Source organism: Schistocerca piceifrons, chromosome 10 (assembly GCF_021461385.2).
Source record: "Schistocerca piceifrons isolate TAMUIC-IGC-003096 chromosome 10, iqSchPice1.1, whole genome shotgun sequence".
NCBI classification, from domain to species: Eukaryota; Metazoa; Arthropoda; class Insecta; order Orthoptera; family Acrididae; genus Schistocerca; species Schistocerca piceifrons.
Genome location: NC_060147.1, coordinates 27,118,663 through 27,126,831, shown reverse-complemented (window position 1 = coordinate 27,126,831; position 8,169 = coordinate 27,118,663). Strand labels below are relative to the sequence as shown.

Below are 8,169 nucleotides of genomic sequence, written 5' to 3'. Positions count from 1 at the left end.
ATCATATATTGCACATTCACTGTCTGCGGTTAGCAGACGACCATATATTCATTCATTTCGCAGGTCTCACCAAATTGGATGTAGGGATTTATTTTGTGGGAGTGCACAAGTGATCAATTAAATAAATGAATTGTCATTCTTTCCTACACTGGTATCCGGCTTCGGTGTATTAAGTGAAATTGAGTTATTATTACAAAAAATATGTTGTTCTGGCAAGAATAACGAAGAATCTTGTACCCATTTTCAATGTCGGGCGGTACTGTACCCTATCACCATTTCCATTTTACTACTAGTAGTAGATCAATACTTCGAAACAGTAACAAATAGGCACCTACAATAACAAATAGGCACCTACAACGTTTTGCTGTAGAACAAACGATAATTTCTCAAATACAGTCTGGCTTTAGAAAACAGCACTGTACCGCTGACTCTATACTAGGAATAGGTAGCAACACCACAAAAGCAACGAACACGACGGGGTAGGCATCGACTCAGTATTTAGAGAGAGTGGAAAGGGCATTTGCCAACAGCCTTGCCGCAGTGCTAACACCGGTTCCCGTCAGATCACCGAACTTAAGCACTGTCGGGCTGGGCTAGCACTTGGATGGGTGACCATCCGGTCTGCCGAGTGCTGTTGGCAAGCGGGGTGCACTCAGCCCTTGTGAGGCAAACTGTGGAGCTGCTTCAGTGAGAAGTGGCGGCTCCGGTCTCGTAAACTGACATACGGAAGAGTGGTGTGCTGACCATGTGCCCCCCCACATCTGCATCCAGTGACGCCGGTGGACTGAGGATGACACGGCGGCCGGTCGGTACCGTTGGGCCTCCCAAGGCCTTTTCGGACGAAGTTTAGTTTTAGAAAGGGCATTCGACACCGGCTTCCTGGACGATAACATAAACTAGTGGCCTTGACATTCAGCTCAGTCCTAGACGACAGGCCGACAACAGGCACAGTAAGTGGGAAACAATCTGCGATTTTTAACAGCAAGCTGGAGTACCTCTGGGATCCATGATAACTTTTGTGCTGTGCGGTATCTTCGCTGAGACGACAGAAGTCATGGGATAGCGGTATGTACATACAGATTGCGTTAGTATCCGTCGGTCGCTGTGGCCGAGCAGTTCTAGGCACTTCAGTCTGGAACCACGCGACAGCTACGGTCGCAGGTTCGAATCCTGCCTCCAGTATGTATGTGTGTGATGTCCTTAGGTTTGTTAGGTTTAAGTAGTTCTAAGTTCTAAGGGACTGATGACCTCACATGGTAAGTCCCATAGTGCTCAGAGGCATTTGAACCATTTTCTAATCTTGCACTATTTTCCAGGAAGAGTGGTGTGTAAGATACTGTTGAATACCATATACAACCTGTGTGCACCCATTCCGAGACGACTGGAAAATTCTCTGAGTGCCTACAGGTTTTCTAAACAGTTTTGGGCACGGTAATACGTTGTGTTTTTGATGTTTCCGTATCGTTGTATCTCTGTTGTTACTAGAACAATGAAATACTTAACTCATTCAAGTAGTCTAGGAAGCGAGGTGTTTACACCACAAGGATAACACTAATTTGTCACTCCTGAGCAAAATGAGAGGAACACTGAAGGGAACGAGTAATTTGTGCTCGTCTCGACGCAGCAGGCTGGCCGCAGAGTTGTGACGTAAACGTCAGTCGCGGCCGGATGTGCATAAATTCGCAGACTTAACCCCCGGCTGTCCACTCTGGCGACACGGCGGTGTCACGGAGCGCGCGGTGCTCGCACGAGCCGCTGTGCTGCACAGCCCCGGCGTTGTGAAACAACCGACAACCGTGCAGCGGCGGCGGCGGCGGCGGCGGCGGCCAGAGTAATTACGACAAACAGGGCCGCCGTAGCTCATCTGCGGGCCGCGCAGTAAAACAGTCAGTCGGCGCGCTCTGCCCGCTATTCGCGGAGAATTACTCCAGTGTTTTGTCTACGCTAAGAGCCTGCCCTGGCCTACCCTACCCTGCTGCCGCCCTCTCAGCTGCACTAGGCCGGAGGAAGCCAGTTCGCAGGACGGCCCATCAACTGATTCTCAATCAGAGGGGCACGGGGAGGGCACCGTATATGAATGAAGGGTGTTTGAAAGTCTTTGTAGCAAACGTCTTGGGGTGATAGACTTCGTCATAGGGGAACAGCTTTTGTTTGAGACGAAGTGTTTCCTTACGCTCCTCGGCGACGATAGGAGTCTTTTTATTGAATTCGGCGCCCCTGGGGCGACGACATCTCGCCGAACTAGTAGGGTCTACATCTACATGGATACTCTGCAAATCACATTTAAGTGCCTGGCAGAGGGTTCCTCGAACCACCTTCGCAATTCTCCATTATTGCAATCTCGTATAGCGCGCGGAAAGAATGAACACCTATATCTTTCCGTACGAGCTCTGATTTTCCTTATTTTATCATGGTGATCGTTCCTCCCTATGTAGGTCGGTGTCAACAAAATATTTTCACATTCGGAGGAGAAAGTTGGTGACTGGAATTTCGTCAGAAGATTCCGTTGCAACGAAAAACGCTTTTCTTTTTATGACGTCCAGCCCAAATCCTGTATCATTTCTGTGTCACTCTCTCCCATATTTCGCGACAATACGAAACGTGCTGCCTTTCTTTGAACTTTTTCGATATACTCCGTCAGTCCTGTCTGGTAAGGATCCGACATCGCGAATCAGTATTCTAAAAGAGGCCGGACAAGCGTAGTGTAGGCAGTCTCCTTAGCAGGTCTGTTACATTTTCTAAGTGTCCTGCCAATAAAGTGCAGTCTAGTTAGCCTTCTCCACATTTTCTGTGAGTTCCTTCCAACTGAAGTTGTTCGTAACTGTAATACCTAGGTATTTACTTGAACTTAGATTGGACTGATTTATCGTGTAACCCAAGTTTAACGAGTTCCTTTTAGCACTCGTGTGGATGACCTCACACTTTTCGTTATTTAGGGTCAAAACTGCCACTTTTCGTACCATTCAGATACCTTTTCTAAATCGTTTTGCAGTTTGTTTTGATCTTCTGATGACTTTATTACTCGATAAACGACAGCGTCATCTGCAAACAACCGAAGACGGCTGCTCAGATTGTCTCCCAAAATCGTTTATATAGATAAGGAACAGCAAAGGGCCTATCACACTACCTTGGGGAACGCCAGAAATCACTTCTGTTTTACTCGATGACTTTCCGTCAGTTACTACGAACTGTGGCCTCTCTGACAGGAAATGACAAATCCAGTCACGTAACAAAGACGATATTCCACAAGCACGCAATTTCACTACGAGCCGCTTGTGTGGTATAGTGTCAAAAGTTTTCCGGAAATCCAGAAATACGGAATCGATCCGAAATCCCTTGTCAATAGCACTCAACACTTCATGTGAATAAAGAGCTAGTGGTGTTCCCACGGGAACGATGTTTTCTAAACCCATGTTGACTGTGTGTCTAGTCTACCAATGGTTCCAATGGCTCTGAGCACTATGGGACTTAGCCTCTGAGGTCATCAGTCCCCTAGAACTTCGAACTACTTACACCTAACTAACCTAAGGACATCACACACATCCATGCCCGAGGCAGGATTCGAACCTGCGACCGTAGCGGTCGCGCGGTTCCAGGCTGTAGCGCCCAGAACCACTCGGCCACTTCGGCCGGCCTCTAGTCTACCAATCAGGTGTGCTACGTACTTCCTGCCGTCACCAAACGAATCTACAGGGGCGTTCAGTAAGTAATGCAACACGTTTTTTTCCCTCCCTGTTACCAAAGGAAACTGCGAGGGGCGTCCAATAAATAATGAAACACCTATTTTTTCTCGGCCTATTTCGGTTTAAAAAGCGCCCATTCGTTGTGGGACGCAGTGGACCATTCCCTCTTCAGTCTCAACTGTTTCATGAAGTTCTGTTAGATGGCGGCGCTACTCGTAGTCTCCAAAATGAGTCTCTAACGGCGGTGCATTCTAAGCAGACAGCTGTAATTGAGTTTCATTTGGCGGAACACCAGAGTATCGTGGATATTCACAGGCTCTTGCAGAATGTCAACGGTCGTCTGGCAGTGAACAAAAGCACGGAGAGTCGTTGAGCGAAACGTCTGTCGTCAACGCAACAAGGTCGTAGACACTTGTCCAATCTCCAGCGTACAGGCCGCCCGCACCCACCCTCAGGAAATTGAAGGAACGACTTCAGTGTGTCCGTCACCACAAAATGCAAACGAACTTCTCTTTCTCCAAATCAACGCAAGTCCTCACGCAACTGCCGGCCGGAGTGGCCGAGCGTTTCTAGGCGCTACAGTCTGGAACTGCGCGACCGTTACGGTCGCAGGTTCGAATCCTGCCTCGAGCTTGGATGTGTGTGATGTCCTTAGGTTAGTTAGGTTTAAGTAGTTCTAAGTTCTAGGGGACTGACGACCCGAGATGTTAAGTCCCATGGTGCTCAGAGCCATTTGAACCATTCCTCATGCAACTCTGTGCACCAGGGAGCAGCTCACAACACTGGACTGTTCTTCCTCATCCACCCATTAGCCAGGATGTCGCCACTTCCGACTTCCATCTGTTTGGCCCAGTGAAGGATGCACTCTGCGGGGAGCGGAACGTGGATGATGGGGAGGCAACTGGTAAGGTGCTATAAGGCCTAGCACTGAACGGAAATTATGTTGACAAACAGGGTTTTGTAGCCAAATCAGTGGCTAATAATACGGTGCACTGGACACCTGATTAAAACCAACCTGCTTTCAGGAAAAAGAGGTGTTGCATTACTTACTGAACGATCCTCATAGAGAGTTAGAATAGGGGCGCTGGAAAGCTGCCTGGAAGAATTTTGAGCAGAGCATAATCTGAACCTCGCCAATACTTGATTTAAAAATCTTGGAAGTAGGTTGCATACGTCGAACAGACATGGAGACAAAGCTTCAAGAATGAAGAAAAAGATAATTTTAAAACTGAGGTTTCAAAATCCTATTTTAAACTCCTATGCTTTTTTCAGGGATAGATGGTGTCTTCAACTGTAATAGATCAGTTATGGACTGCAAAATCAACCTGAAGAAATTGGAGGAAGAGAGGAAATTACAAACATTGGACAGGAGTAGATTAGGAGAATCCTTGGTACCCGAGTTTCAAAGAGAACACTACGCGATGGTTGAGTGTAACGAGTGAAAGGAATACAATAGAAGAGGGGCAAGTGGCTTTGAAAAGTGAAATAGTGAGGCGCAGAAGATCAAACAGCAAAAAGGAAGGCCTTCAAAATGGCATCTTTAACTGAGATGCATTCCGAGCAGAGAGTTGTCATTTCTTTTGGCGGAAAACCAGGGCATCGCAAATGTTCATAGTCGCTTGCAGAATGTCTATGGGGACTTGGCAGTGGCACGGTGAGTCGTTGGGCAGGCGTCTGTCGTCATAGCAACAAGGTCACTCAAACCTGCCCGATCTCCCGCGTAGCTCCTGCAGTGTTGGAACGTGCGGACACTCTCATCCGAGGTGATCGACGGATCACGATCTGACACCTCGCAGCACAACTGGACGTCTGACGCACTCGTCCACCAGCTGGAGTACTCAAAGGCGTGTGCCCAGATAGTTTCCTCGCCACCTGACAGAAACCCGTACAGAGAAACGAATCTGCGCTGTATTGCTCGCGCGTTACGAGGCTGATCTCGACAATTTCTTGTCGAACACCGTCATTTCATTGGATTCCTCTTGCTCATCCACCATACAGCCCGGATCTCGCACCTTCCGACTTCCATCTGTCTGGCCGAATTAAGGATACACTCCGTGGGAAAAAGCATGCGGATTATGGAGATGTTATTGATGGAGGAAGACGTTGGCTCCAAAGCCGACCAGTAGAGTGGGTCGTGTGGGCATACACACCGTCCCAGGAAGGTGGCCTAAGGCAATTGCAGTGAATGAAGATTATATCCCAAAACAAGGTTTTGGGGCCAATGGAGTGGGAAATAATACGATGTATTGGAATGCAGAATAAAACCAACCCACTTTCAGAAAAAAGTGTTGCATTTCTCACTGAACGCCTCTCGTGCACTCGTCCTGCGACAACTGTGCGTTCTTTGACTGCTCGGAGAGGTGGCACACTAAAACAGAACATTTGACGTATTACTCCAATTTGTTACATAAATGAATAAAAGACTTACTTAACTTTCACACAGGTCTTGGCCACAAGAGAATTTGGTAAGTTAAATTTGTTATTGACTTTTAAAGCATCATTTGATGCACAGATCAACAAACTTTTCTCTTGCAGTTCAGTGTTACACATTTAAATGAAGAAGTCCATCGGAAACTTTAGCTATCATGTTGATCCTATACTGTGATGGTGACTCCTTCAGACGAGGTCACAAACTGGTGCAGAGCTCTTGCATGATAGACGGTACATTGACCTCAGAACGAGGGCACTGCTGTTGCTGAGACGGGGGCGTGGTCTTGTGGAGCGCCTCCCATACTTCGTTGCGGATTGCAGTGAGCCCTCGATAATCTGTGCTGTATCGAATCTCAGTGCCGACTCTGGCGTGCCACAGCCATCACACTGCCTACCCCAATACATTGTGTTACGTCGCCTGTTATCTGTGAAATTGTCACGTAGCACACACTGAAGCGCCAAAGAAGCTCATATAGTGATGTGTATTCAAAAACAGAGCTATGTAAACAGGCAGCCGCGCGGGATTAGCCGAGGGGTGTAAGGCGCTGCAGTAATGGACTGTGCGGCTGGTCCCGGCGGAGGTTCGAGTCCTCCCTCGGGCATGGGTGTGTGTTTGTCCTTAGGATAATTTAGATTAAGTAGTGTGTAAACTTTGGGACTGATGAACTTAGCAGTTAAGTCCCATAAGATTTCACACATACATATAAATAGGCAGAATATGCCGCAGCGGTCGACAACGCCTATGTAAGACAACAAGTGTCTGGCGCAGCTTTTAGATCGATTACTGCTGCTACATTGGCAGGTTATCAAGATTTAAGTGAGTTTGAACGTAGTGTCATAGCCGGCGCACGAGCGATGGGACACAGCATCTCCGAGGTAGCGAAGAAGCGGGGATCTTCCCGTACGACCATTTCACGAGTATATGGTATCAGGAATCCGGTAAAACAAGAAATCTCAGACATCGCTGCGGCCGGAAAAACATCCTCCAAAACCGGGACCAACGACGTCTGAAGAGAATCGTTCAACGAGACAGAAGTGCAACCCTTCCTCATAATGCTGCAGATCATTGCTGGGCCCATAACAAGAGTCAGCGTGCGGACCAGTCAACCAAACATCATCTATATGGGATTTCGGAGCAGAAGGCCCACTCGTGTACCCTTGATGACTGCACGACAGAAAGCTTTACGCCTCGCCTGAGCCCGTCAACACCGACATTGGATTGTTGATGACTGGAAACATGTTCCTTAGTCGGACGAGTCTCGTTTCAAATTGTATCGAGCGCATGGACGTGTACGGATATAGAGGCAACCTCATGAATCCATGGACCCTGTATGTCAGCAACGGACTGTTCAAGTTGGTGGAGGCTCAGTAATGGTGTGGGGCGTGTGTAGTTGGAGTGATACGTCTAGATACGACTCTGACAAGTGACACGTACGTAAGCATCCTGTCTGATCACCTGCATCCACGCATTTCCATTGTGCATTCCGACGGACTTGGCCAATTCCAGCAAGACAATGCGTCCAGAATTCCTAATGCGTGGCTCCAGGAACACTCCTCTGAGTTTAAACACTTCCGCTGGACACCAAACTCCCCAGTCATGAGCATTATTGAGTATATCTTGGATCCCATGCAACGCTCTGTTCTGGAGAGATCCACACTCCCTCGTACTCTTACGGATTTATGGACAGCCCTGCAGGATTCACTGTGTCAACTACTTCAGACATTAGTCGAGTCCATGCCACGTCGTGTTTCGGCTCTTCCGAGCGCTCGGGGAACCCTACACTATATTAAGCACGTGTACCCGTTTCATTGGCTCTTCAATGTATTTCAGAATATTTTTATGCTCATTTCCCTTTATTAGTAGTCGATCAATGATGGAGGATAACAATCTCAATCAAGTTTCGGTATCTTCAGTGACAGTACATTTTTATTGCTTTCTTTACACTTCTCTCTTTCTACTGCAGTGAAAGGACTGTAAGGTTGGGAGGCTACGAGCTGGCTAGCGAAAGGTAAATGGTCCTTTTGAAGAGGAGATGGTTACCACAACAATGATCAG

At 47.7% G+C, this 8,169-nt stretch overlaps 1 pseudogene; it reads left to right on the top strand.

Moving 5' to 3' along the window:
* Positions 1-522: 522 nt before the first annotated feature.
* LOC124719297 lies at positions 523-640 on the top strand (annotated as a pseudogene).
* Positions 641-8,169: the final 7,529 nt, after the last annotated feature.